General features: G+C 30.7%; 1 long non-coding RNA gene across 1 annotated transcript; it reads left to right on the top strand.

Moving 5' to 3' along the window:
- Positions 1-10233: 10233 nt before the first annotated feature.
- LOC131613467 (uncharacterized) lies at positions 10234-10753 on the top strand. The gene is made up of 2 exons (XR_009287607.1): positions 10234-10316; positions 10442-10753. It is a non-coding gene; the product is annotated as an uncharacterized LOC131613467 (long non-coding RNA).
- The last annotated feature ends 4965 nt before the right edge of the window (positions 10754-15718 follow it).

Here is a 15718-nt window from a genome sequence, read left to right as displayed (position 1 = left end):
TTATGATTATTAGACATAAATCTATGTCTAGAATTTAGAAACTAATAGTTATCATCCTTAATCAAGATCTATGATGTCTATTTCTACAATAACACAAATCTGAAGCATTTAAGCAAAAAGATAAAAAACAACACCAATAATGATTTGTAAAGCAAATATATAAATACTATCCCAAGATCAACAAATGTACATACAAGATGAGAAAATATACATACAACACCATATTGGAATGGGTCATAGGGAAGAAGAAGAAGAAGAAGAACTAGAGGAAACTTCTCGTGTTTTCGGCGCAATCGGAGACCACCCGCGTTCAATTGACATGATGAACCACCCAATAGTGTTGCTTGAACCTCTAAACTACAAAGAATGGATCAGAGCTCAATTTTCTCTAAGATAAAAACCCTAAAAAATGTGATCTATGCTATTTATACAAAAACTGAAATCGCAGAGCACGCGATGCGTCCTTTCACTTATGTACCAAATCGCCCTAGAGCGCGCGATGCAACCCAAAAACCGCGCGAAGCGCCCTCTTGACTGCCAAAATTTATTCTTTCGCTCCCAGGGCGTGCGATGCGCCCTCTGTGCGCGCGATGCACCCTATACCAGAACTTTATTCCTTCCAAAAATGCGTGTTTGAAGTTGTGTTTTCGACACTTTATTTCTCATGCTCCAAATACGCAACAATACCTACAAAAAATACATTAAAATTATTAAACGGTATATATTTACACGGAAACGTAACAAAACACAAAGTATACAAAATTACACGAAAATGGGGAATTATTCAAACAGTATTAACAAAAAGTATTGATAAGTGCCAATATTTACATACACAAAATAACTACATTTTGGCACTTATCAAACTCTCCCCAACTTGAATTTGTTTGTCCTCAAACAGGGCCAAACACTCAAATCCCAAAAGTAAAAATCCAACGAATCAAGAATCGACGAGACTTGGAAAAACGAAACAATTGTACGCTCAACAAAAACGTACGAACAAAGTAAATACTTACCACAATCTTACAACAAAAACATGAAAATGAAACTACTCCTAAGTAAAAAAGACAGAATTATGCGTTCATCCAAAAATCGTATTGAAAATGCAACGGCACAAATCACAAGGGCTTTCAAGGTTGTAATGCGGGTCTGTTACAAACAAGGGATAAGTCCTAAAGCTAATCGAAACAAAAACTTGCCTAAACCTAAGGGAGTAATTACTTCCACAAAGTTTCAAACAATACAATTTTAATCCAACTTTCTTTTTCATCACAAGTTATCAAATCAAACACAAAACTTATTATCACAATTTTATTTCACTACTCTTTTTATTTTTCTTTCTCAAACTTTTCTCTTTTTTCTTTCTTTTTCACATTTTTTTCTTTTATTTTGTTTTTCTTTTCATAACCTCATAGAAACCACAATATAAATGAACAACACATTCTTCTCCCCAACTTGAATTCAACCACAATATAATATGAATACTCCCTACTTTTTAAGGCAAAACAAAAATTCAAATTATCAATCATAGATGAGGGTTCAAGAAAAACGATAATCAAAATCCATCAAAAAGGTGAATTATGTCTCAAGTTCAAAAACAAAATGGACAATGACAAAAGGGCTCACAAAGGTTACGAATGGTCACACTCTCACAAGGTGAATTGACATATAGCTAAGGTAGTTGTGCTCAAAATCAAACAAGTGCCTTGATCACTTTCGTGCATTCACAAAATCAACACAAACAAAAGATTATACATAATAACATCCAGTTAAAACAAAAAACATCGATCACTCGCATATATACACAATGGAAAGTTACCTCACATTTATAGGTTAAAAGGGAAAACTAATTGTGATTCAAGTCACGAGCAAGTTATGCAAAAAGAATGAATGATATGAAATTTGTACAAATGAAAAGTCTCCTAAACATGCTATGCTATACAAAGCGATAAACGAGTACCTTGCAACGTACAAAATTGAACAATCATTACCAAATGCGACTCAAAGTAATCGGGCCAAAATTTGAGTCTAAACACAAACAAAAGAATTAAAAATAATACTATAAAATTCCATACTATAAAGCCTTAGTGAAAGTGGGAAAAAGGCTAGCCAAGTAAACCATTAAAAAGAATTCACTGGCCAAAAGTTACAGGGCGCGCGAAGCGCTGCTCAGTGCGTGACGTGCACTACACCAGAAAAATAAAAACCAGTCCAGAGACTGCATTTCTAGTGTCGCCTCCACTTAACACCTACACATCTCATTTACAGAAAAATAAAATAGAAAATTTACAACCGTTGGGGTGCCTCCTAACAAGCGCTTGATTTACGTCGTAAGCTCGACGCATTTATTATGCACGATAGTAACTTCCTCCATGACACGCCAATGCTTTCGGTTCAAACGCACTTAAAGAAAGCGTCCTGACCCAACACTTAACAAACGAATCAAAAGCAAAAGTATATACAAGTATGTGTAAAAACACAAATACATAAAACACAATATTTATAAAATCCTTAATTGGCTGAACAAATTGAAAAGTGAAAATTTAGAATTTACGAACTATCTGAGTTCAATTTGTTTAGCCAACTTCACCTTGCCAAATAGAAAAAGTAAAGAGGAACAAAATCAAACACACAAACATGTACAAGTATGAAAACATAAACATGTATCAATATACAAAAATAAATAAGTATGCGAATATGCACAAAATATACGATATGGACATATTTACGAAACTTAAAACACTAAACCATTGCAATGCGATTAATCTCAAAACCAATCCCCGACAACGACGTCATTTTGTTGATGCGATAAAACGGCAAGCAAAAGTAAGTGGTATATTATTAACGATTGATATAGGTTATGTCGTATCGTAGTCCACAGAGTTTGGTAGAGAAAAACTGCCGTTCAACGTTCTCGTATTCTAAGTTTGATTTTTGGGTTACGGAAAGTAAAATGCGGGATAGGTAAATAAAGCAAATAAACAATCTATTGTAGCTTAAGAGAATTCAATCTAGAATCGTATGTCTACTCAACCCGTCGAATACTTAAATCTGAATATCTATTGCACTACACCTACAATACGCATCAAAATCACCAGGTATCGATCGAGACGTACCACATCAGTGTCCATTTCTGCAATACCGATGAGAGTTCAACCGTATTTCTCACATCAACGATTTCTCTACCGACACAAACAACACAAAGGCATTAAACTCCGATACCCATTACAATTATTAGCCCTAAATCTATGTCTAGAGTTCATAAACTAATAGATATCATCCTTAATCAAGATCTATGATGTCTATTTCTACAACAACACAAATATGAAGCATTTAAGCAAAAAGATCAAGAACAACACCAATAATGATTTATAAAACAAATATATAGATACTATCCCAAGATCAACAAATGTACATACAAAAGGAGAAAAATATACATACAACATCCACCATTGGAATGAGTCATAGGGAAGAAGAAGAAGAAGAAGAACAAGAGGAAACTTCTCGTGTTTTTGGCGCAAAATCGGAGACCACCTGCGTTCAATTGACATGATGAACCACCCAATAGTGTTGCTTGAACCTCTAAACTACAAAGAATGGATCAGAGCTCAACTTTGTCTAAGAAGAGATGATAAAAACCCTAAAAAATATGATCTAAGTTATTTATACAAAAACTGAAATCGCAGAGTGCGCGATGCGCCCTTTCACTTATGTACCAAACCGCCCTATAGCGTGCGACGCACCCTCCAGACTGCCAAAATTTATTCTTTTGCTCCCAGGGCGCGCGATGCGCCATATACCAGAACTTTATTCCTTCCAAAAACTCGCGTTTGAAGATGTGTCTTCGACACTTTATTGCTCATGCTCTAAATATGCAACAATACCTACAAAAAATACATTAAAACTATCAAACGGTACATATTTACACGGAAATGTAACAAAACACAAAATATACAAAATTACACAAAAACTAGGAAGTTTTCAAACAGTATTAACAAAAAATATGGATAAGTGCCACTATTTACATACACAAAATAACTACATTTTGACACTTATCAGTCGTCGGAGTCTGTTCTCATGTTGTAGTCGAAGTATTCTAGGATTATTAGCATGTTGAATTGGGCCTGTTTGTTATGCTCAATTGTTTAAGTTAGCTTGTTCTCTATGTTAACTTGTGTAATGGGCATGTGTGAAGAAGCTCATTAGTTTAGTGTGTTAGTTTTTTTATAAATAGCATACTAGTCTCTCATCATTGCATAGAGCAAATCCTAATTAGGGTTAGAGAGGTTATTTGTTATTTTGTAACAATTGTAATCTCGTTTCAAAGAGAAAGTAAAGAATAACACTTTATAACCAATTTATTGTGTTCTTAATTCTCTATTTTCTACTCTTGTGTGTCTCTTGCTGATAAAGAAACCGATTATACTTTGTTATTTCAACATCATTTTCACAACAGTTACCAAAAATAGAAATATCGAGTTTGAGTCACCAGATTCTAATCCTTCCGAATTTAAGCCTTTAACTTATTTTTATAAGATATTTAAGAAGGTCAGAACTAAATTATTTTTAAATTTATGATCTTTTACGGTTAAACAAACGTTAGTATTTCCTTAAAGGATACGAACGACAATCAAATATAAAGAACAATTTTGTTTTAACAATCACATATTTGAGTAACTATTTCCTGAAGCCTCTCTTGTCTTCATGTTAGTCCTTTTTCTTCCACTTTTCATGATTTTAATTTTTTAAATGTTGGAAAAGATACTCTTGAGAGAGATTGTTAGCAAAAATCTAGTATGTATAATTAACAAAAGATTTATGGGTCCTAATGTTGATATTTTAATATTGATCGATGTATTATTGGTTTGTAGAACATTGTGATTAAATCATTATTAGAAAAATGCTATGAGAGGTAATTGATACACTTGTCTCCAATAATTACAAATGATAAGTTAAACAAATCATGAAATAATTGTGGTGAAAATACTTTTTTTGCAATAATACAAATGATCGGTTAAACAAATCATGAAATAATTGTGGTGATAATATACTCTTTTTTTTAAGTTTGTATATTCATTGTCATCTATTAGACTTATGATTTAACGTGAATTTTGATATAAGATTACCTCTAAATCGTTATTTATTTATTTAAATAAATAATTTTACATATATTTTTATTTTTATTTCTTTTTTCAAAAAATAATTTATTAAATAAAAAAAGAAAAAAAAACAAGGATGTAGATATAAAACTTTACCCATCAAAAAGATAGAAAAAACAATGTCGGAAGTAAATTCTATAAAATATTATATAATCAACAATAAAAATTTATTGACCAGTTTATTTGCACATATATTTCTATATTTAAAAATGTGAGATATCTTAAATCTAAATGAATGTAAAATGTATAAAATATTATTTTATTTAATTAAAAGATGTCAATGGACAATATTCACATTTTAAAAATGTATAAATAATCGGAAAAAAAATTTAAATAACCAGGTTTAATAAAAAAATTACAGAAAAAACCAAGTTTTCGGGGTAATTACCAAACTATCTAGGTTTGGGACCGACTGGAAGTGAACGCGCCAAATGAAATTGCGCATGCATAGGTTACATGCCAAACCATTTGGCGCAAATGCATAAAAATTAGGGCAAAAAATTGTGAGCCATTTGATTTGGCGCATTAGGCCAAGCTTTAACACATAGGCGCCATTTCATTTGGCTCCTATGTGTTGTGCCTTTTTTTTTCAAAATTAACCCGTTTTGGGTATTTTCGCGCACCGTTTTTTATTCCGGTCTTATATTTTCGTAAAAACGTCTGATAAATCGAGTTCGTAAAATTATCACTAACCCTAAATAATGTTTGCGTTATCGATATCGGTTTTTCACTAAAGCACAATTTATTGATGAGACCGATGAACGGTTACAAGAGGTGGTAAGGGAAACTGATACATTGTCGTAAAAAAAAATACAGATTATATTAAACTTGCGACGAGGTCGCGCCACGATTAGGGCATCTTTTTCTATTGTGCCCCACTTGACGACAAATGCTGCATTTTCGTTCCATTTTGTCGTGGACGTCCATTTCGGTTCTAATCCGTGTACTATTGGGACGACCCTTTTTCTTTCGCCGCATTGCGTCGTTATGCCAAACTACCTCTCCATCATACTCAGGCCAGTAATCCTCCTTGGCTACCACTGGAAACGCAGCACTGTAAACTCTGAGCAATGTCTGAGTCTTGTAAATTGGAGACAGTAGTGATTTAGCGTCGCGGTGCGCATACGCACATGCAGCTATGACGTGCGAGCAAGACATACGAAAAGCTTGAAACCTTCCACAGTCGCACCAATCTTCGTCTAGAAGAACCGTATATTGTTGTCTTTCGTTGTTACGATGATATGTATAAAGTTTTAAAATAATGTTTTTTTCAAACTCTTGAACTCATTTTCTGAGCATATAACATTTGCGAATCCATTTTCAATCTTTCTTCATATTATCATGTATAGAAGCTCATGAATCTCTATCTCTACACCTCCTTCAATGACTTTCTGAGTTTCTAAACATGTTGAGAGAGAAAACACAATTTACTCTTGAAATTTTCTATCCTAAATAACACTTTAAATAATAGTTAACTCAATCTTTTTCATTCAGTCTTTTTTGGTGGAAGTGGTCAAATTTAAATTTTGAACCATTCCATTAAAACCAATATTCAATCCGTAATTTGTTTTGTACAAACGGATCGGGTCGAATCGAAGATTAGATTGAACTAGTTGTTTAATTTTAGTAGTATATGATTGTTCCAATTTGTAAAGATTAAAAGCTAATATTGGAGACTTAAAGATAGAAACTTGAAGACGAAAGTTATAAGTTATTAAGTAGACACAATTTATTTTTAAGTTGAACTAGTATGCTTATTTTAAGATGACAATTATCTTTTTTGTTATTTGTATAATCCTCTAAAATAGTCGCTAATTGTAAGTTTATAAAAATTTGAGTTAATTAATATATGGTGACACTTTTTTAAAATTTATTTCTTAAACATATATTTTTATTCGCTTAGTTTGTTGTAATTTGATTAGTACAGGGAGTGTGCATATAACAAATCGAAATCGAAATCGAAAAGATTTAAAAAAAATCACTATAAGATCTATAGTGACGGAAAAGGTAAATTCTGACGGAACACATCCGAGTATTTTAGGCTATACCTACTGTACGCATTTTGGCATCACTAAATGTAAGTTTCTTGTAGTGGTTACTACGATTGTTCCAATTGGAATACATTGATTTTTTTTTTTTTAATCTATCGATCGGCTATCGGATCCACAAATATTTATTTTATTTATTTTTATTGTTATAGGACTAATTTATTATAAGAAAAGTTCGTAATGTTCTCATATTATTATTGTTTTTATAATTTACTTGTGATATTGTGTATTCACAAAAATACAAATATATATAATATAAAATTTTAAATATTATTTAATTTGTTGTTTAAATGGTAATAATGATCAAATTAACGTTAAATAATATTAAAAATTTTATCACGTAATATTAATTTTTTACTAATAACAATATAATTAAAAAAGTGAATGTTTATGAGTTTTATAAAAAATAGATATTTTTAAAGGTCTATCTCAATAAATATTAAAGCGATTAAACTTATTTAATTTATCCGTCAAACCGATTTAACTGAATTCCTTAAAAACATAAATTTCAGAAATTCAAATTAGATTTCTAAGATGAAATTACAATCTATGACAAATTTAACTTTTAGATAGATATTAATAAATCTGACTAATTGTCTACCATTTGGGATGACTAAACCAAATTATTTATAAACTTATGATCCTGCACACTTGAATAAAAGTTAATATATTAAATTATTATTTAAATATTTTATTATCATCGATACTTAAGAGATATGAATAATTTTATTTCTATAGTCTCATATTTGAATTCTGAAAGCCTCTTTTGTCTTCATGTTAGTTTTTTTTTCTCTCACTTTACACGATTTTAATTTTTTTTAATGTTGAAAAAGATACTCTTGAAAGAGGTTGTTAGCAAAAAATCTAGTTTATATTTAACAAAAAGATTTATAGGGTCTAATGTTGATATTTTAATATTGATTGATGTATTATTTGTTTGTAGAACATTGTGATTAAATTACTAGTATTAGTAAAGATGCTGAGGTAATCTGACGGATCCGGATTCTCTAACTTCAGCGCGGGAAAGTTAGAATGACTTTCACTAGTTTTCCACCATTTGATATTTTGAATTGCTACGATGCCTCCACGTTGCCAATTTTTTCAAGAAAGAAAATTAAAACAACCCATTACAAATTTCTGAAAAAAAAAACATTACAAATTATTTCTACTTTCATCTTGAATTGTTGTCTTCTCGCCGCCTATTCTCAATTGTGAATCAACAGATTATCGTTGTTATCTCTATTCTCTACCATCAACCATCGTCCCTCTTCTATGGTTTCCTTGCCGTCGCCGGAACTCCTTGAATGAAACCAAGTTTCTTTTGTATTGTTTGAACCTTCAAAATTCATGTAAAAAATTTGTTTATGATAATCTCTCTCTGTTACTTCTTCCAGGTTTACTAGCCCATGTTTTTTTTCTCGTGGTTGTTCTTTTATTCCAATCATGACCATATTTTTTTATGGTGATAAGTCTCATTGCAATAATGAAAATGTATAAAGTATGAGTTGGTGCGCACGTTCCCTCAGTTAGGCTATAGTTTGAGAAAATACTAAACATTTTATAGTCATGGTGTGGCCTTTGTTTGTCGTGTCTCAAAGGTATGAAGAAAATTGTAGAACATTTAGAGAAAATTAGAAGAATATAGATGGAACATGACAAATAGATTTCTTGCAATAATAATTTTAAAAGTTGAAATTTTACAATAAATAAGTTATAGATAAGGGATTCAGCTTGAAACGTAGCAGCATTGGACGATAGAAAGGAAGTGATGGATAGAGTAGATAGGCAGCGGCAGCCGGAGGAGGCGAGGTGGTGACGGTGGAAGAAGGCATGTTGACGAAGGTCAGAGAATTGCTGGGCATGCCTGTGTCATCTCTTCCAATTTTTGTTTCTATTTCTTTGTTAAAAAATTGGCAACGTGGAAGTATCTTAACAATCTGATTTATCAAACGGTGGAAAACAAGTGAAAGTTAGTCTAACTTTCCCGCGTGGAAGTTAGAGAATCTAGATCCTAATCTGACACACCTGTCTCCAATATAATTACAAATAATAAATTAAACAAATCATAAAATAATTGTGGTGATATTATTTTTTTTTTGAAGTTTTTATTTTCATTGTCATCCATTTGAGTTATATTTTAACATGAAATTTGACATAAAATTACCTCTAAATCATTATTTATTTATTTATTTAAATAAATAATTTAACATTTATTTTTATTTTTATTTTGTATTTTATCATTATTATATTTTGAATTTGAGAGCTTCAACTTCTATTAGCAAATTTGAATAAGTTTTTGTAACTAGTTTTATCAATGTTCATGTCAAACACTCGCTTCACCTAATGTTAGAAATGTATGGTGTACCTGCATTTAGAAATACTAAGTTGTTTGCAGTTTCTACATCATGATTGCAGAGAGAGCACGTTGAAACCACATGCGTTCCCCTTTGGATCAGGTTGTCTTTTGTTGCAATAATATTATGCATTAGCTTCTAATTCACTAAAAATTTGGCCGGTGTTGGGTAGGGACGTCAAATTAATTTTGTCCAAGAAAGCTCAATGTGATTCTTTTTGATACATTTGTAGGAATCTTTGAAAAATAGGTCATCATTTGTAGATCATGTCCAAATGAATTTATCAATAGTTAAATTATCAATTGACATGTTAATCTTAAAAATGTCTTCAACCATTTGAGGAGTCAAAATCGATAAGTCATGAGGAATGTTTCAATTAATGTTTTGGATAATTTAATTAACCTTAGCGGTTTGCTTAAAATGAATGTCCGGTAAATAATGATCTTATAATACTAATAATATTTAACTATTTTAAATAAATTTTTTTTTTTAAAATAGAATGATAATTTCACTAAGTTGTCCATATTAATTTTTGATATTTTTTAATCATCAAATACAAAATAGAAAATAATCATTTGGAAGTGATGCATATAAAACTAATAGGAGAATATCTTTTAAGGGCACAAGAGAAAATAGAAAATGTAATGAAGGGTATATTTGTAAATACAATACTATATGGCCTATAAATAACCTTTAACACATTCCCACTACTCATCACTTATACTACTTTCCTTCACAAGTCCATATACTTTTATTAGGTTCAGTCTCAAATTTAATTTTATATATAATACATAATTTTTCTTTAACCATCTTGTGTGCAATTTTTGTGTCAATATTATACAAAATTGCATAGTAAATAATCTAATTTGTTTTGGACATGCAGGGGTTGTTGTGTCTTGCTAGTTGCAATGGGTTATATGAAGGCTGATGTGAATATTGTGGTGGTTGGTCATGTTGATTCTGATGAGAAGCCAACCAGCAACGAGGAAACCAACAAGGTTGCTGTTGTTGATGTGGAGAACAAAACTGATGAGATGAATATGATATGATGAAGTCATTAGGGGAACCAGAAAAGTTAATAATAATAATAATAATGTTGTAAAAATAATTTGGTTCCTCCACTCTACTTAATGTTATGTTATGTTAATTGAGATGAGAGTCATGATGAATAAGAGTACCCTTCTTATTTGTAATACTTTCACTCAAAGTTATTTAAATCCATCACTCTTTATTTAAGATACAAGTTTTAATTTTAATAATTGCTTTCCAATAAAGACTATATAAATAAAATTACTAGAATTAATACTAAGTAAAACTAAAAATAATTGAGTAACATATTTAAGATTGCCTTAAGAATGAGCAAATACAATATAAGAAATATACTCTTTAGTTTTGATCTACTTATTTAACACATGGCTTTATTTAAATAATAAGTTTAATGGACTTAATTTTTTTGGGGGCATTATTAGTCACTAAGTTCCGATTCGATCAATCGTCAGTTCTATTCGAATTTTAAAACACTACTAATATGATATTGGCAGATAAAATATATATCTGTGTCGTCCGTTCTATCTGAATTTTAAAACACTACAAATAAGACACTGGTGGATAAAATATATGTTTGCATCGTGGTTATGGTACTATGTATAAAAAGTTAAAAGAAAACTCTTTAACTCATTTTTTAAGCATATATCATTTGTCAATTCATTTTCAATCTATCTTCTTATTATCATGTATAGAAACTCATGTATCTCTATCTCTACACCTCCTTCAATGACTTTTCAAGTATCTAAACATGTTGTTAAAAAGAAAACACAATTTGCTCTTGGGTGGAAGTGATCAACCCGAATCCAACAGATATTTAATATATTTATAGCTATAGAACTAATCCAAAGGTTCATAATGTTATATTTTTATAATTTAATTTTGAGATTCAATAATTAAAAGATATGTCATATAAAATTTGAAAGTTTCTCATCCAATCCCATAGGTCTCTTATAACCCACGCAAAATTTCAATTTTGCCATCTGTATCCGTAAATGCACATCCGGAAACACCCGATATTTTGAAAAAAATTTGCTTTCTTCCGTAGATGCGTCTACTGAATCGTACAAAACATTGTGAAACTTAGAATTTTCCCAATTAATTTGGAAAATTTCAAGTTCCGTAAATGCATCTACGGAACACTCTATTGGCAAAACCCATCAAACATTTCCGTAGATGTAACTACGGAAGATTTTTCCAAATTAATTGAGAAATCTTTCCGTAGATGTAACTATGGAAGATTTTTCCCAATTAATTAAGAATTTAGGATTTTCTCAATTTGTAATTTAATTGGAAATTTTGCCAATTAATTGGAAAAATCTCAAATTAATTAAGTTTGATCACATCTACGTAATCATTAAAACATTGTAAAATTTGGGATTGAAAAAATCCAAAATTAAGTTACAAATTAATTGAGAAAATCTCAAATTAATTAAGTTCATGAAATCTTCCGTAAATGTATCTACGGAACATTCTGATTTTTTCAATTAATTGGGAAAATTCTACGTTTCACTATGTTTTAAGGGTTTCGTAGATACATCTACGGAAGAAACCAATTTCTTTTTTAAATAGTGCTTCCGGAGATGCATCTACGGAAGCACGAGGGCAGTTTTGTCAATTCGGTGGTGCGTGAAAGGTGCATGGGATAGGTTAAGAAATTCTCTAAAATTTTGTATTATTTAATTTGTAGTTTAAATAAGAGTTAAATATGTTTTTGATCCTTATAAATATTTTAATTTTGACTTTTAATCTCTATAAAAAAAATTTGAATTTTAGTCCTTATAAAATTATTTTTGCACGCAGTTTTAGTCTCTGTAGAGGGACTAAAACTGCGTGCAAAAGTAATTTTTTAGAGATTAATAGTTGACATTTTTTTATAAGGGACTAAAAGCTATTTTTGAAAATTTTATAGGGACTAAAAACATATTAAACTCTTTAAATAATAGTAATGATCAAATTAACTTAAATAATATTAAAAAATTTATTACGTAATAATAAATTTTTTAACAATACAAATATAACATAATAATATTTTTTTTCAAGGATAAAATATAATTAAAAAAAATATTTGTGAATTTTATAAAAAATAGACATTTTTTAAAAATTTATCTCAATAAATATTAAATCGATTAAATCCATTCGATTTATCTTTCAAATCGAATCCATAAAAAAAAACATAAATTTCATAAGTCAAATTAATACTTTTAAAATGAAATTACAATTCAATGAAAGATTTTACTTTTACAGATATTGATCAATCTAACTAATTGTCGATCCTATCTTTTGGAATGAATAAATCCGCGAAGCACCGATTGTTAAAGGAAAAAGTCTTACATTACATGCTCACATATTTTGGACACATAAAAGGAAAAAAATAATTAAATAATATATACTTGAATTAATACACTGAGTAGTAATATAAAATAGTCTTATACTATATTCAATAAAAATTAATTATTTAGCCATATTGTGATAATTTATTTAAAAGTAACTATATAATTTAATATTTAATATAATTGTAATCGGTTGATAATGTAAAATCATTTTACCGTGTAAATATATATATATATATATATATATATATATATATATATATATATATATATATATATATATATATATATATATATATATATATATATATATATATATATATATATATATATATATATATATATATATATATATATATAATTCAACTATTTAATGTGAGTGTGCCAAATAGTATTTGTTGGCTTTGTGCAGTATTCTTGTTAAAAGATTGTTTTTCTAATTAGGACAAAATTGGTATTGTGAGTTGTGACACACTTGTCTCCAATAGTTATAAACGACAAATTAAACCGATGACAAATTAAATCCATCACTTTATTTAAGATAAAGTTATAATTTTAAAAATTGTTTTCCAATATAGACTATATATGGTTAAAGAAATATGCTCTTTAATTTAGATCTACTTGTTTAACACATGGTTTTATTTAAACACTAAGTTTAATAGACTTAATATTTTTGACATGATTAATTACTAAATCCCTATTCTCGATCAACTGGTTGGTTCGGTTCGAATTTTAAAACACTACAAATACTTGACGGATAAAATATTATGATGCGTATAAAATTAAAATAAAGTTCTTTTTTCAATTTCTTAAACTCATTTTCTCAGTATATATCATGTATAGAAGCTCAATCTCCACACCTCCTTCAATTACTTCCCGAGTTTCTAAACATGTTGTTAAATTGAAAACACAATTTGCTCTTGAATTTTTCTATCCTAAATAACACTTTAAATAATAGTTAATTCAATTTTTTCACCTTAAACTTCCTCCTTATTTAATGTCTATTTTGGTGGAAGTGTTAAAATTTAAACTGGTCTATTAACACCAACAGGGCCGGCCCAACAGATCTTGAGGCTTGAGGCAAAATTTTAAATTAAATATTTTTAATATAATAAAAATATGTTTTTAAAATTAATATATTTTAAATGTGTATGGATATATATTTTAGATGTTTTAAAATGTAAAACTATTAAGTTATTATAATTAATTTTATTTAATATTGTATTTTAATTGATACTAAAATTAACTTGTCTCAGAATGGGATATGGGACGAAGAAGCGAAATCGGGGGCGGCCGCGAAAATCTCCGGTGCTCTCTATTCCGACGATTCAACCAACTCCACCACCTCAATCGGACCTGGCAACGAAGTCTGCGTCTTCTGCTGGTTCTGATGGTGTAGAGAATGTTATTGAGCAACAGAAGAAAAAGGAAGGCGTTATAAAGGAAACCCTAATTCCTGAGATTGGGGATACATCGACTAAGGATCGAAAATTATGGGTGGATGTCCTGTCAGAAAATCGGAACCCTGCGAAGGGTTTGATTATGCAATACGTTGCTCCCACAATCATTGATGGACGTATTGAACTAGAGGTAGATGACGAGGATGCTGAACGAGAAATCCTGTATTGGCGAAATTCACTCATCATGTATGTGCTGGGGGAGTACCTCAGTATGAATGCCGCCAAGTCGTATATGCAGAAAAATTGGAACTATATTACGCTGCCGGATTTACTGTATCATGATGAAGGCTACTTCATTCTTCGTTTCAAATCTGATGATGATATGGACGCGGTTCTGATGAAAGGTCCATATACCTTTAGAGGAGCCCCAATGATTTTGAAGGAATGGAGAGTTGGGTTTGACTTGAAGAAAGATCTAATGAGAACAATTCCTATTTGGATTAAGTTCCCACTCTTGCCACTGCATCTATGGGGGGATCGAATCTGAGTAAGATAGCCAGTGCTTGTGGAACTCCACTTGTAACTGATGAATGTACTGCTCATAAATTGCGAGTGTCCTATGCTAGAGTGCTTGTGGAAGTTGATATCACCCAAAAGCTTATGGAAGATATCGTTATTAAGGATAAAGAGGGGAAGTCTATCATTCAGAAAGCTGAGTATGAGTGGAAACCGAAGTATTGTGATAAATGCAAGGTGGTTGGACACAATTGTGAAAATAGGATCAAGAAGAAGGAATGGCAACAGAAGGTTGCACCTCTGCCTATTGTTGAGTCACCAACAGTAATAGAGGAAGCTAGTTCTAAGCCAAAGGTGGAAATTCCTAAGGCTAAGGAGGTTACTTCAGGGCTTTTTGATGCTGATATCTGGACAGTGATAGGAAAGAGTGGCAGTGGGCGTGGCAAGGCCATTGATATGGGATCCACATCACAGGTTATATGTGCTAATGGATATGATGTCCTAGGGGTTGTGAATGAACCTCTAGTGGCATTTGATAGAGGACCATGATTGTCTCGTGGAATATCCGGGGTCTGAATAAGGTGGGGAAGATAAAAGAGATTAAATCCCGGCTCTTAAATCTTCATCCCATAATTAGCATACTAGTGGAAACAAGAGTCAAGAAGTGTAAGGATAATAAAATCAGGGAGAGTCTTGGACTTCCAGGTTGTTATGTTGATAATTATCAAGATCATCCTAATGGACGTATCTGGATTGTGTGGGATAATTCCAAGGTGAACTTGAGTGTTTGCAGTAGCTCAAGCCAGCATATTCATTGTGGTGTGTCCAAATTGAATGGGGATTTCTTATTCTGGCTAACCGGTATCT

Source organism: Vicia villosa, linkage group LG1 (assembly GCF_029867415.1).
Source record: "Vicia villosa cultivar HV-30 ecotype Madison, WI linkage group LG1, Vvil1.0, whole genome shotgun sequence".
NCBI classification, from domain to species: domain Eukaryota; kingdom Viridiplantae; phylum Streptophyta; class Magnoliopsida; order Fabales; family Fabaceae; genus Vicia; species Vicia villosa.
Note: the sequence above shows the minus strand (reverse complement) of the source record. Positions and strands in the feature narration are given on the sequence as shown.